Below are 23,191 nucleotides of genomic sequence, written 5' to 3'. Positions count from 1 at the left end.
AGCCTGTCCTCTGTTCTCTGGAACAAAGGGCCCTTCCCAGACCCTTTAATTTAAAGCTACAGGATTCTAGAAGGCACCATCTATGAGCATGGAGACCACAGTGTTCTGTTCTGAGTCCTAAGCACCCAGCATAGTTCAAGGTCCAAGAGAACAGCTAGATAAGATTAGTGAAGGAAGTCATACCACCTGTCTTAGGGTTTCTGTTGCTGTGAACGGACACCATGACCAAGGCAACTCTTATAAAAGGTAACACCTAATAGGGGCTGGATTACAGGTTCAGAGGTTCAGTCCATTATCGTCAAGGCAGGAAGCATGGCAGCATCCAAACAGACATGGTACTGGAGGAGGAGCTGAGGAGTTCTGCATCTTCATCTGAAGGCAAACAGGAGAAAGAGTGTCTTTCAGGCAGTTAGGAGGAGAGCCTCAGCCATGCCCACAGTAACACACTTCCTCCAACATGGTCACACCTCCAAAAATCGTCCCTCCCTGCACCAAGGAAACCACCACACCATATAAGATTCTCTGATTTGCTGCCACTATAGGTCTCAAATTTTATAATTTATCTTGTCAATCCAAGGGCCCAGAGGGCCATGGAGCGAGCACTGTGGGATAGACTCAAACATGTGTACATGGGTAACCCAAACAGCAGCCAGGGACTCTCTGCTATGAGCCTACAGACCCAGGCTGCACCCACAGTATCACATGACCTTCCTACCTACTGGCAGATCCTGGACGTGTCCCCTAGCTCGCCACCCCAACTCTGCTTCTGCCTCAGGTACGCCCCCTTACTGTGTGGAACAATCCCAGGCTATGTGGTCCTTACCCTTGATCCCACACCTACATCAAATCCCACACAGCAGCTCTCAGGGAAGACTCTGATTGGCTGAGGCTGGCCATGTGCCTATCCTGGGGTAAGTGGGGCCAGCAGGTCTGTGCGTATCAGACTGTAGGCCCACAGTTCCTTCCCAACATCGATAGACAGGGAAACAATTGTAGTAAGGGACAATGAAGCTGTGGCTCCAAAATCCTCATGACTCATTACACACCATCCTTTCAGACGGCATGAATGGAGATTTATACTGCAGTTATACAATCAAACTATATAATCAAATCAAGCTAACCTCTAAAGGAAGACAGTTGTCTTTCACCTGCTCAAAGAGCAGGAAATCGTCCTTAATTGATCTATACACCCTGCACACTCCATGCAAACGTCTTTAGAGAACTATATATTGCTTTTAAAGTTTGTATATTACAGAGTGAAAGACCAAGAGCAGAGCCCTGACAGGATTCACCCTCTGGGATGCCGAGATGCTGGAAGCTGCTGTTCCAGCTCCCTGCTTGATCCTACCTCAACTGCATCGAAGCTGTTTCCTCTAAAGACTTGCTTCTATAATGTTTTTACAACAGCTAACTAATTCATCCAGCCCTTCAGACTGTTACAGTCAGAACGCTGGCTAAGCCCTGAACCTTCTCAGCATATAGGAACTAGACAGCAAATGATGCCAGCTAGCTTTCTTTTGGTGTAACCATTTTCCCCATTTCCTTTTGGGTCCCCAAAAGGAATTCTTTGCCTCCAATTCAGCAGGAAGCAATTATAAGAAGACTTTTATCCCTTAAGTTGGGGTGGATGGTTTTGGTTACTTTATGAGTTACAGATATGTTGTTATTTTCAGGGATGACTGCGAACATATGGTCTTCAACAGGGAGGAAACAAAATAGGGGGCTTAGTCTCAGGGATTTCTATCTTCCCTTTTGTCTGCTTTACCCTGTCTTTCTTAGATAATGGGTAGAGCGTTGAGAAGAAAAGGTGGGATATAGAAATATTATAAGAATTTATAAGAAATAGGGGTAGATTATTGACTCTACTCTTAAACCAAAAAAAAAATTTTACAACATAATCTTACATTGATGGAGATCTTTATATTTTGATGTAAAATTGAGGTTATATTTTGCTACATTGATACAGAATTTTGTATACTGATAAAAGTTTAAAGTTTTCACTGGTATAAATCTGTGTATATTGAAATAAAATTTAAGATTAATTTTGTTACAACATAATATATGTATGTTTCAACTCTGAGACAGGCATTGTGGCTATGCAACTCATTTCTCTGTTAGCACCTGACAGAACCCCATTCAACTTGGAAGAAGATGATGGACATCAAAAACCTCCACATGGAGTTGCTTCAACTGTGGCCAGGCTAGCCACTGGGCAAAGAAAACTCCCTGAACTCCTCTGCAGACTAAGTATTGTCCAAAAGGGACAAATGAATGCAAGGAAGTCAATTGCCAAGCTCTGCCAAGACAGGGTAAGTGAGTCCTTCATAGTTTCTGCATTACAAAAGGTCTGTCAGATATTCTGGGCCAAAAGGCTGAAGATAAATGCTTCACCATCTTAGAGAATATTAGGGACTCTCCAGGCTGTCAGCTGTCTCCACACTCTTTATAATTTTTTGAAGCTGCAACCCTGTGCTTCCTGACTACTCAGGCAATATTTATTCCTTCTCAGGTCTCTGATGGGGTTGAAGACTAGATGGTCATAGTCTTACCATAAGCTTGAGTTCTTTAAGATTAAGATGTTCTAGGTCTAAGAGGATGTTTTTAGAATGGTAATACAAATTAGGATAGAAGATGGTTCAGATACAGAACTCTAAACACATTAACATAGGATAGTTAACAATATACGTTGCCAAAAATAAATGTATTGAAAACCATGAATGTAATTCTTACCTCGTAGGTTTCATAATTGCTCCTACTATGTGTTGTTATTACCAAAAGACAAAGAGCCTTTTTATTTGGACAAAAAGGAGGAAATGTAGTGGGTTTGTCTGACACTGCTTATGTTCTAATCCTAAATACTGCTTCTTCAAGATGTGGTTGCCCAAGACAAGCAGATCCTCATGTGATGTCATGTGAATCTTCTCCCAATTTAACTGGTCAATAAAAGGCTAGAGCCTGTGGTTGGGCAGTAGAGGGAAAAGGTGGAACTGGAAGCTTGACTGACATGGAGTTGCAGTCAGAAAGAGAGAAGAAGGAGGAGCAGGAGGAGGAGCAGGAGGAGGAGGAGCAGGAGGAGGAGCAGGAAGAGGAGGAGCAGGAAGAGGAGGAGCAGGAAGAGGAGGGAAAGAAAGGCGTGCGCACACACACACACACACACACAGAGAGAGAGAGAGAGAGAGAGAGAGAGAGAGAGAGAGAGAGAGAGAGAGAGAATGGACCAGAACCACATGGCCAGGAGAAGCAGCAATTAGCAAGAGACTTGATAGCTGGGGAATAAATTAACATAGCCCTGTATCTGCCCAATCTAGGCTTTTGGCATATAAATAAAATGCCTGGATTGTGTGCTTTTATACAGACTTATTAGGATTATAAATTCCTACTGCATTGGCCCAAGCACATGAACAACACAACGAAAGTCTGTCATAATTGACTACAGAGGTCTGGGGCTCATGGAGAAAGCGGGAAAAATCAAAGTGCCCATCAGGCAGGAGTGGCTGTTGGCAGAGAAGGACAGATAAGAGAGAGCAAGGGGGAGTCATGGGAAGCAGAAGCCAGGAGTCTATCCCCACCGGTTCTGTGGTCTCAGTACAGGAAATGCCTCCTTGCTCCCTGACCCTGTCCAATGGCTTATGAAATTGCAAAAGGAAGATCCTGTAGGAGCAGGTGCTGTTGAATAACTCAGGGTGGGTGAAGTTGTGTATCCTTCCCTGCCCATCAAACAGCTGTGTGCGTAACTGACAGACAGATGACAGGAGGTTCCAGTGACTGCTGCCTTCAGGCTGAAGCACCAGTCCAAAGGCCTTCATCCCTCATGTCTTCAGTAGGAAGAGACTCCACTGTCAGCCGATAGATGGGCAGACATGGGGTGTCTGCAGGTTCCGGATGATATCCCTTAGCATCTACCCACCTCCCCCAAATGGGAGGGGCCTCTATAACAACCAAACACAGAGGCCCACATCCTGTGGGTCCCCTCAGCTCAAGGCATGCAGGTGGAGCCTGAAGGACATTTTCATGTCACTCTGAGGCCTTCGTGAGTCATGCAGATTGTCATGGGTGTCAAAATATTGTGATCTCCCTGGGAGAAATGACAGCAGAGTCAGGTAGAATTACATATTTCTCAGCATACTGGCTATGTCGCCATGGAGACATGCCTGCCTTCCCCGCAGGGTCATCCACAGGCTAGGAAAAGAAGCTGGCCCTGTCCCCAGCAGTCACTCTCACTCAGACAAAGCTACAACAAGACAAATATAGAAGCAAGGGCAAAACCAACCTTATATGGACTTTAATTACATTTTTGATGGTTTTGACCTGTGCTGACTCCCCAGGATCTTCCCTTAAAATCAACAGTTGTATTTAGCTCCCCTCCAGGATGTCCTGGTGCTCAGCTGTCAGCCTCCACAGCCCAAGCAGCTCCCTGTCCTTGGATACGACTGGGCATGTATTGCATAGTAGCCCACAAATAGAGGACCTCAGTGTGTCTCCATTTGTGCCCATGTTAATGGACATTTGGGTCCCTTACAAGTAAAAAGCATAACAAGCAAATAAAAACAGAGCGTAAGTTAATTGTCCCATTCCACATCCTGCAAGCAGTGAGCTCCTTAACACGTGTGCAGAGTCCAGGCTGACCAGACGCTGCATTAAAGCCTTGGATCCCCGCTTGCTGTTGTTGGAAGGTAGGGCACCTTTAAGAAGTGGGGCCTTGTGGGAGGTCTTTTGGGATTTGAGGCTCTGACACACTGCACTCACCATAGACGAACCTCTGAAAGCTGAATCCAAACAGACCTTTTCTCCTTATAAGTTGACTGTCACATGCACTTGTCGCGCCGTGCAGTGCAGGCGAGTGTTCTAATTAACCCTTTTGTTGCTGTGATAAACCCCATGACCAAAAGCAACTCGGGGAGGGAAAGTTTATTTGGCCCACTCTGCCAGATTGCAGTCTGTCGTTGAGGGAAGTCAGGGCAGGAATTCAAGGAGGAACTGGAGCAGAAATGGAGAGTCAGGCTGTTTGCTGGGTTTTCTGGCTTGCTCATTGCCTAATGCTCAGCCAGTTTTCTTATATGGCGCAGGCCCACCTGTCCTGGGTGCTGGCAGGCACAAGGCTGAGGCCCTTAAGCTGAGTCTGAATGCCCCGCCCCACCCAGTGGACAGGGACTGCACTTTCCCTTACCTCTGGGATGGCAGGTGGGTCTCAGGGGCTGGGCTCAGACAGCCAAGATGGTGTACAAGGGTGTGGAAAGGTCCACACACAAGAATTCAGAACGAAGAGTCTGTCTGTCCATGAACCAAGGACCGGTTGGAGTAGTTTCCTCCCTGAAGGCATCTGAAAAGAAACATGTTTGTTTCCACAGCACATTCATGAATGCTTCAGAGGACATCTTGACCTTTTCCTCATTTTGCACTGACAGTAGAGAATGAAGGTTCCACCCACTGAGACCAAGCCTCCTCCACCCGTGGGTGCTTCTCCACATGCTACGATGGCTACCTGTCCCCTTGTCCAGAGACATGGATGAAGCTTTCAGCTTACAGTTCTGTCCTTGATAAAAGTCAAAGCACCACCACAGTCAGCCATGCATCCAGGTGACTCTACTTTGTCCCATCATTCTATAGAATTCTCCGAGCCTCCCTCTCAGCTAACAGTGATCAGAGCCTAAGGGTAAAAGACAATTAATACTTGGTCTAGCGTCCCAAGAGAGTCCCTAGCAGGATGTGTCCTTTTGACTATCTGGAGTGGTGGGGGCTGTGGAAGGCAGAGGTTCCACAGAAATGAGAGCATGGTGAGTGAGAGAGGGAAAGAATGAGCTGGGATGTGGCGCCAAGGCTCACACTAGAGACTTGAGTTGTCGGGAAAGGAGAAATGCTCAATGGAGGCCCCAGCAAAGGCAGAGACAGGAAGCACTGTTGAGGACACCTGATGTTCCTTTGCAAGTTGGGGTACCCACCGCAGATGGTTCTCCTTCATTGGCTGTTTGCGTTTCTTTCTTTTTTTTTTTTTTTTTTTTTTTCGGAGCTGGGGACCGAACCCAGGGCCTTGCGCTTCCTAGGCAAGCGCTCTACCACTGAGCTAAATCCCCAACCCCAACGTTTCTTTTATTTAATTTGTTTGTTTGTTTCAGACGAGGTCTTGCTGCTGTGTAACCCTAGCTGGTTTGGAAACTTACTCTGTAGCGCAGGGTAGCCTCCAATCTGTGTGAGTCTGCCAGTCTTCCCCTCTCAAATGCTGGTATTACAAGTGTGAGGCCTGGTACCCAGACCACTCATTTCAGCTTTTTAGTGATCTCAGGGATGGTGGTTCTTTCTGTCTGGGGTCCCGTGAATCTAAAACATTGAATTTGAGGACTTGGTGAGGTTCTTAGAATTCTCTCTCTCTCTCTCTCTCTCTCTCTCTCTCTCTCTCTCTCTCTGTGTGTCTTCATGTGTGTACGTGCATGTGTGTGTTTGTGTGTGTGTTGTGCAGATATGTCTCCAAGGGTACGAACATGGCCATTCTAGGTAAATATTCTCTCTCTGTCTCTCTCTCTGTCTCTCTCTTATATACACACATACAAAACACACACACACACACACACACACACACACACACACACACACACACACACCACATACACTGAAAGGAGAAGGCAGAGAGAACCAGATTCAGCAGGAGGGACCTGGACTGAACTTGAACCTGTGAGGGAGGTCTGGCCTAGAGCCCACACTTACCCAGCGTCTCCTCCTCTTTGTCTCCGACCCTGACCTCCTCTTGGTTGACACATCCCTCTCTTTACCCTGTCTCAGCCCAAGGTCACCTGACCAGACCTTGGGAAGTCTGAGGCAGGACTGGCTGGCTCTGTGCCTGTCCACACCGACACACAGGCTCTCCAGTCCAGCTCCTTCTCTGCGGAGACTGGTCCCAGGAGCTCTGTACCTGAGGATCTTCCAGCATGGATGCTCCCTCAGCATGACCTTCAGGAAGGTGGCACAACAGGTAGACCGCCAGCACTGTGCAGATGGAGAAATGTAACAGGACATGTGCAAGGTGGCTTGGCCTGGCCTTGTCTGTTATGGGACACGAAGGTGCCCTCCAAGGGACTGTGGGTGGGACATGATGGGAGGATGGCACCCAGAGAGTGCTGGTGTCGCTGATGTGAGCTTGTGCATACAGCACTGCTCACACACTTCACCCAGAGTTCTTGTGACAGACAGACCCAGTAAATAGAGCAAGGGTATCAGAAGGGAGCAAGGGGGGAGCTCAATCAGGGTCAAGCCTGAGTTCCAGGCAGCAGGGAATCTGCAGCCCAGAGACTCAACCCCATGCCCTGCTCAGAAAGGCTGCTTACTCAGTCATCTATCCAAGCCATACTGACAATGGGATGGAGCCCTGGGTCTCCACATAGCAGGGAGACACAGCAGGGGGGAGGAGCAGGTTTGGCTTAGGAGACAACTGGGATCTAAGAGGTTACAACGGAGGCCTAGGACTCAGTGACATTGGGCCCTAACATGTGTCTCTGTGCCCCTGAAGCTCAGCAGGATAAGAGAAGAGGACTTCTGCAGCATGAATATGGGAAGCCATTGTGATTTCCTATGTAGACAGGAAGCTGTCTGCCTCTGATGTAGCCCACCCATGTTATTTTCTGTGTAGACAGGAAGCTGTCTGTCTCTAACTGAACCCATCTAACAGCACTAGTCAGCACACAGGCTGTCCTGTCCTGCCAAGATAGACCCCTGGGACAGGCTCTGCTTTCTATCCATTTAACAGCTGAAGAGACTGAGTCTTATTCAAGGTCTTAAACCTGGGATTAGGAGGACGTGACACTGGGCCTGGAGCACCTTTGACCCTGAGGATGCAATATTAGTCTGGCTTCATCACACGTGCAGGGGTCAAATGGGAAGGAAGCTGGTGTCTTAGGAGTTCCCCAGTCTTGAGGATGTCTGAGGCAGGTTCAGGAGGACAGAAAGAGGTCAGTACCTACCACCCACCCCTCCCCTCTCTCCTGGGAACTTCTGCCTCCTTGGTGAATGGGAAGCTATTTTACCCAGAGCCTGAATGCCATCTCTTGGCTCTGCCCATGAGTGCAGGTGTATGCCATGTGGCAGGGCAGCCTTTTAGGGGCCCTGGCATGGAGTCCTAGTTTGAGGGCTCACAAGCTGTGTGTCCTTTGACAAGTTTGCCTCACCCCTCTCTGCCACATTTCCCACCTGTGATGTGCAGCTGAGGTCTGTGCCTTAGAATTGCTTTAATATTTAAACGAGGCAAGGGCAGCCCAGAGAGATAATAGGAACGTATCTGCCTGCCAGGCACCTGTGCTTCCAACCGAATCAGCAAAGTTGGAGCCCAGTGTGCAAGTCAAGAGCTCTTGGACCTCTGTGATGCAGCTGTGCCAATGTGAAAGAGATGTATGGCTAGACCCCTCCGGTTCCACACCCAGGACTCAAGAGCTCCTCATCAAAACTACACAGAGGAAGAAACTACATCTGTCCTGAGCTCATAAAACTTCATACACACACACACACACACACACACACACACACACACACACACACACATCCCATATAACAAACATACCACATACAACACATACAAACACATACAAAATAACAAACACATCACACCCACACCAGATAACAAACACATTTCATACATACACGTGCACATACACAAACACATACCAAATAACAAACACATCATACACACATATCCCATATAACAAACATACCACATACAACACACACAAACACATACCAAATAACAAACACATCACATACACACACACATACATACATGCACACATACACACACATACACACACACCATATAGCAAACATATCACATATAACACACACAAACACATACCAAATAACAAACACATCGCACCCACACCAGATAACACATTTTACACACACGTGCACATACACAAACACCACATAACACACACACACACATACACACACATACATGCAAACACATATCACATAACAAACACATCGCACCCACACGAGATAACACATTTTACACACACGTGCACATACACAAACACCACATAACACACACACACACACATACACACATATACACTCAAACACATACCACATAACAAGCACATCACGCACACACACACAGACACTCAAGCGGACACACACAGGAACACACCTATCATTCCCTAAGCAATGATGTCTGCAGACCCTTCCTGTGCACTGAGGACCAGCAGGGAGCTGGGGATGAGTTAGAGGACATGGCGAGGGAGGGATGTGCACAGGTTAAGCAAACACTTGAACACAGGCAGGATTTGAGGCCACAGTATCCTTCCTTGGTCCAGCACTATGCATAGTAACAGTCACCTGACACACTGTGTCAATGGGTTGGGTGACAGTAGTTTCATGATGTGGCCTAGTGACAGAGATGGCAGTCCAAGTCACAGTGACTCAAGATCCAATCCTGGCTCTGCTATGGGATTCATTTTAATTCCGTTTCTGCCATTGTTAATATTATTAATTCTGTCCTCATTTTTCTTGTGTATGTGGTGTTTGGGCAAGTTTGAGTGTGTATAGGTGTGTGCATGTCTACATACATGTGCATATGCTTGTATGCGAGGGCCAGGGGTTAATGCTGGGTGTCTTCCTGGTTCTCTCTCCATCTTATTTACCGAGGCAGGGTCTGTTGATGACCCTGGAACTCACTGATTCAGCTAGTCTGGCTAACCAGATTGGCCTGTCTCTGAACCTGAGGACTGCAGCCTGGCAGAGGTGGGGGTGGGGTACCACTGAGGCCCAGCTTTTACCTGGGTGCTGGAGATCTCAACTCTAGCTCTCACGCTCACCCAGAAAACCACTCTATCCATGAGTCATCGCCCCAGCCCCTTCTTATGTATTTTAATTTATACCTCATATATAAGATATAAGTTATATTATATACAAAATATATATGTCCATATAAGACACATACAGAGAGAGAGAGAGAGAGAGAGAGAGAGAGAGAGAGAGAGAGAGAGAGAGAGAGAGAGATATCTTCAGGGTCAGTACTAGTCACCAGCTCCTTTTTTTAAAAAACTCTTTTTTTTTATTTTTATTTTGAGACAGGTCTAGCTGCCTAGTTGGCTTTGGATTCACATTGTAGTGTACTGTAGCCCAGTTGGCCTCAAACTTGCAACCCCCCTGCCTCAGTTTCCTGAGTAGCTGGGATTACAAGCTTCAAGCCTGTACTGCCATGCCCAGTCTTTTACCGTATTCAAAAGTTAGCATTTTAGTGGTTACCCCAAGGATTAAACATTAGTTTAAAATGAGCTAAGTCGCATTAACATCAATTTAATTTGAGCAGTGTGAACATAGGACAGGAAAGACCCCCACCCCCTTCGTCTTTTATATTGTTGTCACACGAATTCCCAGGATGCATTGCAAGCCTGTCAACATGTGCATAATTACTGCTTTGGGAGTTGTCTTTAGGTCAAATTGGAGAAAAGGAGCATAGCACAGCATGTTTATGCTGGCTTTCTCCTGACTGGTGTGGACACAGGCATCCGGTTTCTTCAGGTGGATTCCCATTACTTCCCAAAGTCTCTCAGCTCAGCCTGAGGCCATCTCCTAGTGCTCCTTATAGGGTCACTATGCTGGTGACAGGTTTGGCTCATTCGGGGTTGTTTAGAAGGACACTGTATATAAAATTTTAGATGACTTTCCCCCCTTCAAACACACTTTAAAAACCACCCACTTCCCTCTGGCCTCGTGGTTCCAGCACATAGTCAGCAGTTAGTCTCCTCAGGTTTTTCTCAACACAAGGAGGGATCTTTGTCCCATGGCTGCTTTCAAGGGACTTTGCTTGTTCTTGGCCACTGGAGGATCTGACCTGTGTGTCCGGTCTGTGTGTCTTGGAGCCTTTCATCAACTTGAGGGATTTTTCAACCATCGTTTCTCCAAACATTCTGGTCTTTTCTCTGCTTGTAGGCAAACCTGGTGGTTACTTTTTGAGGCCCTACGGTACTCCATGGCTATGGCATTCATTGGACATTCCACATGGGTTACACAAGACCTTCATGTCGTCAGGACAACTGTCTCTCTCCAGCCTTTGTGTGTGTGTGTGTGTGTGTGTGTGTGTGTGTGTGTGTGTGTGTGTGTTAAACATAGACATCTTTAGGGGGTAGGTAGATGCAGAGACTGCCGAACAACCTGGAACCCCACTCAGCTTGAGCACGCTCACACACAAATTCACGAGTACACACACACACACACACACACACACACACACACACACACACACCTTCCCTAACAAGGCCCTTAGCAACAAAGATCCCACTTGCCCCTGCTGCACGCTCACACACAAATTCATGAGTACACACACACACACACACACACACACACACACACACACACACACACACACCTCTTCCCTAACAAGGCCCTTAGCAACAAAGATCCCACCTGCCCCTGCTGCATGCTCACCCTTCTCCAAGCAAAGACAATCAGGTCCCTCAGGCTTCCTGCTACCTAGCAACTCTTAGAAACTTCCCTCCTGGGACCAAACACATCCTGAAATATATATTGAAATATGGGCAGTGAGGTCAATCTGGCCTAGACTGGTCTGGAGTACGTGCACGCACGGTAAGGCAAACTGTGTTCTCAAAACACTTAGGGGGAAACTACTATTTGCCACCTCATGGCTGTGCAGGATTGGACGTGCACGTGATTAAAACCAGATGCGTCTCAGGAAAGGACATGCTTGCACACCCAAGCCTGTCAATCGAAGCTCCTGTGCTTCACCCCTTAGCAACCAAACCTCTGCCCCTTAGCAACCAAACCTCTCCTCGTGGCCCCCAGGTGATTTGCAGCGACTGTAAATCTCCCTCTGAGCCGGCTGCCCTCTTGCTGTGCATACTTTCTGTGTTTTTGCTTTGTCTCTGGATAACGCCCCTCCCTCTTGATGCTTGCAGTTCGTTGTACCTCCTCAGTTTCTAGAACAAGTTATCAAGAACCCAGGAAACGCCCCCCTCCAGAGAGAACCACAGTTCCCCTGATGGGTATGGCCTGGCACCCTGCTCTTCTGATTTGTGTTCCCCGGACCTTCGGTGACATTGACAATTTCTCGTGGGCTTCTGTGTAGCTCTTTTTCGGAGAAATGTCTGCCCAGGCCTTCTGCTCATTGGAATTCAGCTGTTATTGTTGAGTTTGTTCTCGTGACATAATCTGAACATCCGTTCCTTCTCCAGTACCCACACGCAAACACTTGCTTCTGTTCTGCAGGCTGCCTTTGGATTCTGTTGACAGAGTTGATATACAAAGATGTCTTTGAACAGAAAAAGAAGCCCAGGCCACTTCCTGGACCTCTTTCCCTTTGTGGGTTGTGTGCTTAGTGTTCTCACCAACAAGCTATTATCAAATCCCATGAGTGGGAACGTCCCCATCATTTTCTTGTTTTAGGTTTTACATTGAGGCCTTTGACTCATTTCACATTAGTTTTTGTATATGGTCCTAAGTAACTGATGGTTGGTGTTAAGTGTTAATAGAATCTAGAATCACCTAATGCCTAGGGGTTTATCTGATTGTATTAATGTAGGAAGAACCATCCACTGTGGGCGGCATCGTTCCCTGGCTGGGACTCTGGACTATGTAAGTGGAGAGAGGGGACTGAGCTGCCTCTGCATGGTGGGTTATAACCCCAAACCCTGACCTAGAATAAACCCTTTCTTCCTTAAGGGGGGTTTGTCAGGGTATTTTATCACAACCACGGGGAGAATGAAGATGGCTGAATCTCACTAATTTGCATGTGGATATATGGTTTTTCCAATATCAATTTTTTAAAAATGACTGTCCTTCCCTCACAAGATGGTCTTGGAAGTATTGTCAAAAGCATTTGACCTCATCTATAGGGGCAAACTTCTGGGATTTCTGTTCTGTTCTATGCTATTTATTCACCCCTACATGTCTGTACTCTCACATCATACTCTGTGTGTGTGTGTGTGTGTGTGTGTGTGTGTTATTGTTCCTTTTGCATTGTGTTTTCTCAGAAAGTATGAGACTCTCAAATTCCATTTTGTTTTCTATTTCTGGAAAAAGAAACAAACAAAAGACCTCACTGGAATTTGGGACGAGATTGCTTTGGCTCTGCAGCTCAAGCTGAACACCACAGACATCTTAACAATGGAAGTCTTGTAGTCCAGGAACATGGGGCACCTTTCTGGTTTTGCATCCTTGTTTTGTTCGGGGGGACACGGTCTCATGTAGCCCAGGCTAGCCTGAAACCTCTTATGTAGCCAAGAAGGACCTGGAATTTCTCATCCTCTTGACTCCAGGTCCTGAGTGCTGGGATTACAGGACTGTGCCACCATGCTGTCCCTCTGCATCTTCCCCAGCATCTCTGAGTGGTGTTCTGAAGTTGTCTGTGTGCGTGACTCTCCACCGTGGCTTAGGCAGTTCCTAAGTACCTATTTTTTTTTCAGTATATTGCAAATGAATTGCTTTTTCAGAGTCTTTTAGACTGCTTTATTGTTACTGCAGAAATGCAAGTGCTGTCTGTGTTTTAATGTTGTATTCTGTAACGTAATGGGTCTTTAATTAGTTCTGACAGGTTTCCATGTCCCCGTGTGGGATTGTTAAGATGCTCTCCATGTAGATCTTGTCATTTGTGAACAGAGATCATTTCCTGTCTCCTTTTCCAGCTCAGGTGTCTCTCTTACATCTGCTTCTCCTTTGACAGAAGTGAAGGAGTCAGGGTGACCTTTTCCTTCCTGATCTTAAAGGAAAAGATCTCTCTCTCTCTCTCTCTCTCTCTCTCTCTCTCTCCATATGTGTGTATATGTGTATGTCCATGTGTGAGTACATGTGTGCCCATGTGTGACCATATGTTTGTGCTCATGTATGAGTGTGTGCATCCATACATGAGTGCATGTGTGTGCGCATGTGTGAATGTATGTGTGTGTGTGTGAATGTGTGTGTGAATGTGTGTGTGTATGTTCATACGTTAGGGCATATAGAAGTCAGAGGTCAATATCAGTGTACTGGCTGGTTTCATGTGCCAACTTGACACAAGCTGGAGTTATAGAGAAAGGAGCCTCCTTGGGGAAATGCCTCCATGAGATCAGGCAGTAAGGCATTTTCTCAATTAGTGATCAAGAGGAGAGGGCCTAGCCCATTGTGGGTGTTGCCATTCCTAGGCTGCTGGTCCTGGGTTCTATAAGAAAGCAAGCTGGGTAAGCCAGGGGAAGCACCCCTCCACGGCCTCTGCATCAGCTCCTTCCTCCAGGTTTCTGCCCTGTGTGCCCTCACTTCCTGTGGTGATGAACAGCATTGTGAAAGTGTAAGCTGAATAGACCATTCCCTCCTCAACTTGCTTCTTGGTCAGGATGATGTGTGCAGGAATACAAACCCTGAGTAAGACAATCAGAGATGTCTTCCTCAATCACTGTCCACCTCCTCCTCCTCATCCACCTCCTCCTCATCCTCCTCCTCATCCTTTCTCTCTCTCTCCCTCTCTCCCTCTCTCTCTTTCTTTCTTCCTTCTTTCTTTTTTGAGGATCTTGTCATTGAACCTAGAACTCACCAGTCAAGCTAGACTGGCTGGCAAATCAAGTTCTCGTGGACACTTCTATCCCCATCTCTTCAGTACTGAGGTCATAGGTGTGCGAGACTTTTCCCCATGAGTGCTGGGGACTGAACTCAAGCCTCATGCTTGTGAGGAAAAGACGTTATCGACTGAGCCATCTTCCAGCCCATTCTCAGTACTGAGTAGACAAGCTGTAAATTTTTTTTTTCAAAACAAATTCCTCAACTCTTTGCTTTGAGTTTTCTAAGCCAGCCTAGAAGGTTGCCTTTGGCACGCGCAGAGTTAATGGTCTGCCTCTTGGTTTACTGCAGAAGCCAGCCTACCTCCTGCCCAGGGCTCTGATTCATTTGAACTTTCTTGATAACATGATCTACCCTGCTGTTCAGCTGAGCCTGTAATCCCTGTCATTGCCATGGTGCTAGTAATTAAGAAAGACGTCCAAGGCAGAGAAACGTCGCATCCTGTGTGTGGGATTACCCTCCTTCTCAGATTGATCTCCAAGATCCCAAGACAAGTAGAATCACTGCGAGGCTCCAGAGGGCTAAACATAGAGCGGCCACTGGAATCAGTGCAGCTGTGGCAGCTCCCAGGGTCAAATGGCAGCTGCATCTCCTGAGGGTCAGGAAGAGGTTACAAGGCTTCGGATCAAACCTGGCTTCATTTCCTGACTCCCCACTTTTCTGGGGGCTCAGTCCCCTGAGTTAACTTTAAGTGAACCTCAGTTCCCTTTGGAAGATGGTGACTAACACAGAGAGTAAAACATTTGTCTTACTGTCATTTAGTCATTTAAAGTGTGAGAGTCTCCCCAACTCCTAGATTCCCCTTCCCATAGAGATTCAGGTTAGATGGACAAGATGTGCTGTTCACCACTGGGGAGTATGGAGTTCAGCACCCCTCTGGGGAAGGAAGAAGTTCCCAGGCTAATCCTGGGTCTGTGAGGTCCACAGGCCACAAGCCCATCCTCCGGCAGCAGCTCTAGCAGTGATAAAGGGACTCACACGTCCTTCCTTTCCTGAACATGGTGGCTGGTTCAGAATCATAGTCAGGAACATGACCATTGTGCTCCTATCGTCCTGTCCTCACAGGGGTCCCTTGCATGGCACAGCTCCTGTCTCAGTCATTTGATTGGCCTCATAATTCTATGAGTGGGTCAGAAGATCATGTCCACCTGTCAGAAAAAAACTCAGGCCCAGGTATGGAGCCAACCCTACCCAGAAATGGGAGTTAACAGTAGAGCTCAGGGCTCAGCGCCAGGGCTCAAGAACACAGGAGAGACGGGAAGGGCTAGAACACAGGTTCCCAGATGTGTCAGGGAGGGCTTCCCAAAGCAGGCAGCTGAGAAGTTGCTGAGTGAACCCATCAGAGTCGTCTTGGTGGGAAGGGAGGTCAGAGCCCCAGGCAGGTATGCCAGATTCAGACCCCAGAGCAGAGAGTCTTAGGAAGGGCCTCGGAGTCAGGACTGTGGGGTCTTAGGACTATTGAGGAATTGAGAATCAATCTCGGGACTTCCCAAGTGTTGGCAAGCTCTCTAGCCCTGAGCTGGGTCTCAGCTCTTTAGACGTCTGACTGTGGATGAGAGCTTACCTAGACCAGAGCAGTCTCTGTGCACACATGGGGGCAGGCAGTGGTGCACATGTTCATGTTGGGGCATTTGTGTGTGTTGGTGCATGTGCACATGTGCATTAGTGTATGTGCATGTGTGTTAGTGTACATGTATTTTAGTGTGTGTGATTATGTGTGTTAGTGCATGTGTGTGTTAGTATATGTGTGTGCTAGTACAGGTGTATGTTAGTATGTGTGTGGTTGTGTGTGTTAAGGCATATGTGTGTGTATGTGCATGTATGTGTGTGCTAGGGCAGGTATGTGCGTGTGTGTGATTGTGTGTGTGTATACCTGTGTGTGTGTGTGTGTGTGTGTGTGTGTGTGTGTGTGTGTGTAAGTCAAAGCTCAACCTTGAGGTTATTCCTCAGGAACCTTCCTGCTTGTTGACGTTGTTTTCGTCTCTTAACATTTTGATTTTTTTCTGTTTGTGTTTGAGGGACATGGACCACAGTGCCTAGGGAGGGCAGAGGACAACTTGAAGGAATTAATTCTCTGCTTCCATCATGCGGGTTCCAGGAACTGAACTTCGTTTGACAGAAGTGGCACAGCCACCTCACCAGCCCTACCTTGATGGTTGGTTGGTTGGTTGGTTGGTTGTTTGGTTTCTTTGAGACGGGTAATCAGTAGCCTGGCTGGTTGACCAGCAAGCTCTACGGAGCCTCCTGTCCCTGCCTCTCTGGTGCTGGGATTACTGTAGCTCAGCCACCCAGCTTTTTCACTAGGGTTCTGGGGAGCTAATGGTCCTCGCCTTTGTGCAGCAAGCACTTTACTGACTGAGCCAGCTCTCTAGATCCCCCTGAGAACTCCCATTCTGCCAAGACAATTTCTGTGACATTTACAGAACACCAGGAGAGCCAACATGCACTAACACACTTAATATTTGACAGATCTTGGAGACGGGGGGGGGGGCTCCTGTTCACCCCCATCTTACCGTGAGTGGACCATGGACCAGAGAGGTTAAGGCACTGACCCCAGTCCTACAGCCCTGAACGGTGGAGCCAGGCAACTGTGGCCAGGCCTCTGCATCCTCAGACACAGGCTGCCACACTGCTGTGTGTAATGGCCACACACCCCTACCCTCTCCCATCCTAGTCACACAGGGGTAGCAACATAAGGCCACAAGTGGCCCTTTAGAGGGGATCATAATAGGCTGAGATGTAACCAACTCCCTGCCACCAAGTCAAGGCAACGGAGCCTTCAGGGATGAGCAGAGACTGAGAGACAGAGATGGGTTCAAGTACTGGCTTAGCCCCATAATGGCTGTGTGACCTTGAGAGAGACATTGAACCTCTCTGGGCTGCTTTTTCCTCCTGGATTCTGCTTCTTTGCTGTGTGACCAAAGGTCAGCTGCTCTACCCATCTGGGCTCCTGACAACTCCACCATGAATTCTTTATGGCTGGGAGAGTGCTTTCCAGTGCGCTGTTTACGACGCATTTGATGGGTGGGAAATCTGGGTAGAGATGGAGCAGAGGTGAGGCTTACCCTTGTCTGCCTTGATGCGTCCTGTTGGTCATCCTCCTAGGCTACTCCACTGCTCCTCTGGTTCTTGCTGTCCCTCCCAGGTCACCTGCTGTCTATGAGATGTGTCTCCAGTGAGGAAGACTCCACCCACTCCTCAGCATCTGGTAGAATCTGGGAGTCCACAGTTTCTGCCTCAGAGAGTCCATGATGGTTTCATGCACCAAGTAGATATCTCTTTCCCAGCAGGAGAGAAGGAAAGCAGTTGACATCACCTCATGGGGCCCTGCCTGAGGTGAGCACACAGAGAAATGGATAGACCAGAGAAGGCTAGAGAACACCAGGGTTGTAGTTGGGGTAAGGGAGGTTAGCCAGGACCTCAGGAGCTCCCATGCTGCCCGTTATCAGCCTCACGTTATCTTTCAGGCCTCAGTTTCCCCTACCTATAGATCACATACAAGATTGGGCTGAGGCTCTTTCGAGTAGTCATTAGGGATTGGAACAGGGCCAGGCACACAGCAGGCATATACTAAGTACTGGCAAACAGCGGGTGCATATTAAGTGTTGGTGGCTGTTAGTTTGAACTCTGAGGAAGCTGTCTGGCCTCCATCAGGTGGTAGTATCTGGCATTTTGGGCCAGGCTGAGCAAAGGCCGAGTAGGCAGACCAGGTGATACAGAGGGTGAGACGTGGCCAGGGTTCAAGCCCTAGTCTACCTCACCCTGAGTTTGGGCTGTGTTGTCCACACCATGATGCCCACTAGAATTACCGGACCTGGAGACATGGGCATCTTTCCATAAAAGCATCAATGGGTCCCGTGGCTGCCCCTGCCCAGAACCACAGTATGTGGGGTCTGCCCCATGTGTCCCCCCCTGCCTGTGTTCAGGACTCTGTCACCTTGAATCATGTAGCCTTCCTCCACCCGCCTTATATATCTGAGCAAGTCACCTGCATGACTGCACTCTCTGCCTGACATCCGGGCTCTTCTCACCTGTTCCTGATGGTGTCTCTGCTTGTGAGACCACGCCTTCACCAATGGCCCACCCGACAGAACACTGTCCAACAATCAATTCAGGCCTTTGTGCACACTGGTACTGTTTCAGCTGTCAATGCTGGGCTAACTCTTGCTTACCCCTTAGAATACAGTTTGTGTGCTATGTCCTTGAACAGCCCTGGGCTGCTGACCTGCTCTCTGTGTCCCCAGCCCTCACTGCCTAATTCCTCTCTTCCTGAGCTCCCATAACCCCACACATCACACATCGGCCCTGTGGGGACCAGGAGAGGTGTGCAGCTCATTTGCACACTTGCTGGCTGGTTTATTGGATGTCCCCATGTCCTTGATTGTCACTCTGTCCTAATAGGAGACCAGGCTGGTGACCACGTGCCTCCCTCTGCCTACTCCCTGGAAGAAAAGATGACTTGCCCGTCTTTAAGACTCAGTTTCCCCATCTGTACAGTAAGGAAATCCCTTCCACTCCACAGAAACAGTTTGTTCCCCCATATTCCCTTCCAGAGACCATAGCTTTCGAAGGTCAAAGAGCTTGAGGTGAGATGAAGGCAGGTGACTTCAAAGGGGCCCCCAGTGGCCCAGGATCCCTGGCAGTGCTCTCACTGAACACTAGGGAATGCCTCGGGGGCTCCCCACTCACCCACCCTGAGAGAAAGTCCTACTGCGGACCTGATACTTAAGTGGGAAACGCAATCATCATTTCTGGCGAGAAAGGAATTGAAAACTAAATTGAGTGTCTAGTGCCACATTAAGGGGGCTGACGAAGCAAGATAGGGCCACCACTGGCTCCAAACCCAGCCATTTCACGGGCCTGAAAAATTAGGCTCATTTTCATCTCCATAATTGAGGGATCAAGAACTAAGGGTGATGGGGTGAGAGGCTGGAGGTAGGGGCATGCCGGAGTGGGCTCAAACCAGTCAGACACTGCATATTAATGCTGGGGACTCTCTCAGGCGACCGTTAAACACAGACACTATTAAAAGTGACACTGTTCTAACTTGGGTGGGATGAGGCTGGCCTGGTGGACCTGCATATAAATATCCCAACACTACTTGCAAGATAGAGGCAAGAGAAGTAGGTGCTCAACGTCAACCTTGACTCCATAGTAAGTCTGAGGTTAGCCTGGGCTACATGAGACCTTGTCTCAAAAGCAAAATTAAAAATCAGAAGTGAGACATACTCAGAAACCATGGCTCTTAACTCTTTCATAGCGTGATGTTCAGTTTGTTCTCTCTTTGCCCCTGGGTGGTGGGGCCACTCTATCACAGGTGGGACTCTCCTCCAAGCCCCTGCCCAGTGACAGCTCATTGGCAGTTTGAAACCCTCTGTGGTGGTAGAATTTACCAGGGATAAAGGCAGACACCTCCATCAGCGATTTCTTCTCAGAGAGTCAAGAAGTCTTTGCTAGACGTGAGCAGGAAGAGGACCAGAAGACAGGAAGAAGTTGAGGAGACTGGGCTCCAACACTGGCAGCATTCGTCAGCATCCAGTCCAGCCCTGGACCTCGTGACCCACTAGTGGACCACCTGTGGGTCACTATTAGCAGCCACAGGAGGGGTGACAGGGCAGAGCATTTCCTGTCACCAGAGAGGTTAGCACAAGGATGTCACTGGGATGCCAACCACTGCGTTAGCACATGAGGTTTCACATGGCAGGAAGCCCCTGAGATCTGGGTCCACCCATGCCTTACCTTCCTCGATGCACCTGACCTGGAAATGGCCTCACTGCTCAGCCCTCAGGTGAGCGAATGGTGCTGGACAAGGAGAATCAACCCAGGAAGTGGGGATGCAGCTCCAGGCCCCAGCTATGGGTTTTGTGGTACATTACAATGCACCCCAATATCCATGCTCAGGGATCCTCATTTTCCTCTGTCACCAGACTGTCTAAGCTCACCCTGCAGGATCATGTTCCTGGCTGCGCAGCCCAACAGAGCAGCTCCCTTCCCCACAGGTCCTTCAGCCACATTCACACCTGAGTCTTGTAGAGTCCCTGGAGTGAAGATTCCTCCTAACTCTTGCCATTACCAGGGGACGGGAGGGAGTAGTAAAAGTAGAATCTCATTTTAATTATCTGTGGCAGGGACCTGCTTCCAGATTAGAATTATAATTAATAATACTTTTATTAGTGGTGAGGAGAAATGCAGTAGGGGAAGGGAGGGAAGAGGACGTAGAAGGCTCAGAGATCCCCACCGAACCCTGTCTCAGGTGACCCAGTGAGTTCCAAATGGGTTGTATCACACACCCATGTGACTAAACTGGCCCGCTGCTCTGACAGTCACTATGTGCTCTCATGATCTCAGATATGTCTCACTGTCCACTCCACCCTTGACAAGACTCCAGTCTTGTCAGCTAGTGGACATTTCCCCAGCGGTCTTCTAACTGTGGACACCCAAAAGATCACCCCCAGCCCTTCCACTCCTCCCCCCAATAACCCCTACCGCCAAGAGACTTCTACAGGAGCCGAGACCCATCCTCACTGTGAACCCAGGTCTTTAGTGTCCAGAGCAGGCAGCACCTGGAAACTCCCAGCAAACATCACTGAAGAAAAAGAAAGAGCTTCAGTCAAAATGTAAGGTGGAGGAATGACACCCAAGGTTGACCTCTCGCCTCCTATGGTTTCTTCCCAGGGAAGCAGAAGGCAGAAATGGCAAGAAAGAGCCCTCAGTTCAGCACAGCCTTCCTTCTTCCCTCAAAGGAGGGTGTCAGGTGCCTTGCCTGAAGACCAGGACAGTTCCAGCCCCCAGCTTGTATGCTGCACCTTCCCAGGTTGCCCTGGCTGCGTGTACACTGGGCAGGCTGCCCTTCCCTGAGGGACCATCCCGTTTCATGGTGGGAAACTGTGTCCCTGAGAGGCGGAGAAGCCCATCCTAAATTACTTCCCGAAGAAAGGACATGTCTGGTCTGACACGGGCTCCTCCCAGCTGCCCCAGCCTGCTGTGCCTGCACCTGGCACAGCATTTCCCTGGAGCCGTGGCAGATGTGCTCACACCTGCTCATCATGGTATTTAATCACCCAGTGAACGCTCTTCCGTGCTTCAGAGACATCGGTCTGCATTTTCCCCCTCAGTATAATGCAGTTCAGTGTCATCTGTCTCCCAGAAGCAGAAGCCTTCCGGCTCTGGCTCCTGATGCCTTCTGATTTCTTCTGTTCCTAGCCCAGTCTCTGGAGTTGGGGATCCCTGGTGAAGGTTGACATCGTCCCTGGGTCTTGGAAAGGGGGGAGCTTCTGGCCGTTCTGCATGCAAGAGACCCAGCAGAACTCAGAGCCAGTCTTCAGCCTCCAGGATTCTGTTTGTTCTGGAAGCCTGTGTGTGCCTCCTGAACCTCATCTGCACTTATAAGACATATTTAGCTATTGTGCCAGTCTTTTTTATACTCCTATAACAAAATGCCTGAGATAAATAACTTATAAGGAAGAAAGGTTTGTCTGGGCTCTTGTCACAGATTTCGGTCTATGGTCGCATGGCTCTATTGCTTCAGTCCATTAGGACAGAGGAGCCCTAGGAACCAGAAAGCCAAGAGATAAGGTGTCAAGGTTTCGATCGTATGCCTTTGAGTAGCATGTCCCCCACGAGTGCTGCCTTACAGCACACCCCACCTTCTAATGGTTCTGTCACCTCCTGTGTTATCTTTTTCACACTTTATAAAAACAATTTAAGGAAGGAGGAGTTTGGTCTCACAGTTTGAGGGTACAGCCCATTATATCAAGGAAATTGTGGTGACAGGGGCCCAGAAGAGAGCATAGTGTCTCCTAGAAAGGAAGCCGGCTATGGACACTTTATTTTCCCTGTGGAGTGCATATACTCCTCTTTAGGCTTCTGGACTTCTTCCTCAGGCAACATAGGAGAGGGACAAGGGGACCCGTAGAAGCTTCAGGCTTCCATCATCCCAACCAGCGACTCCAGAGAGACAAGGAGCTCTGCTTCTAGGCAGCAACTTAGGAAAGGCCAGGGAGGATGCTGACGGGCCTAATTTGAGTCATTTCCTTGGGGCAGGGACAACGATACAGTTGATTGGTTCTTCTGCGGTGGGACTGAGTACCTGAATGATTTGAGACTGAGTACCTGAATGATATCTGAGTAGAGTCTCAGGGCCTCCCAGCACCAGAGATTAGGTTTCCTGAAGGAGGGGTGGGAGGTACAAGGATTAGGTACCAAAATCTGGGAGTGAGGCCTCGACTCAGGGCGAGCAGAAAGTGTTGGCGCTTGCAGCAGTAGATGCTGATGTGTTTTTTTTTTATTTTCTAATTTGCTTATTGTTTTTTGCTTCTACTTTTTAAGCCTTACACTTTGTGTTTATTTCTGTGCATACGAATGCGTATCTGTGTGTGACAGCTCTCATGTGACCAAACGTAAGTGGCACTAAGGAGAAGATGACTTTTAGGAGTGTTTTCTCCTTTCACCTTTTGAAACAGGGTCTCTCTTGTTTCTGTTACTGTGTAGCCCAGGGCAGACTGGCTGGCCCCGAGGCTCCTGGGAAATTGTTTCTGTTACTGTGTAGCCCAGGGCAGACTGTCTGGCCCTGAGGCTCCTGGGAGATTCTCCTGGCTCTGTCTCCCTCCTTTCCTGTAGCTGAGCTGAGGCTACCAACATTGGCTTTCAACTGGATCCCAGGGAT

General features: G+C 48.4%; 1 long non-coding RNA gene across 1 annotated transcript; it reads left to right on the top strand.

Moving 5' to 3' along the window:
* The first annotated feature begins 78 nt into the window (after positions 1-78).
* On the top strand, positions 79-21,994 carry LOC108351041 (uncharacterized). The gene is made up of 5 exons (XR_001838084.3): positions 79-246; positions 2,119-2,309; positions 5,349-5,577; positions 15,592-20,314; positions 21,202-21,994. It is a non-coding gene; the product is annotated as an uncharacterized LOC108351041 (long non-coding RNA).
* The last annotated feature ends 1,197 nt before the right edge of the window (positions 21,995-23,191 follow it).

This window comes from Rattus norvegicus, chromosome 5 (genome assembly GCF_036323735.1).
Source record: "Rattus norvegicus strain BN/NHsdMcwi chromosome 5, GRCr8, whole genome shotgun sequence".
NCBI lineage: Eukaryota > Metazoa > Chordata > Mammalia > Rodentia > Muridae > Rattus > Rattus norvegicus.
Note: the sequence above shows the minus strand (reverse complement) of the source record. Positions and strands in the feature narration are given on the sequence as shown.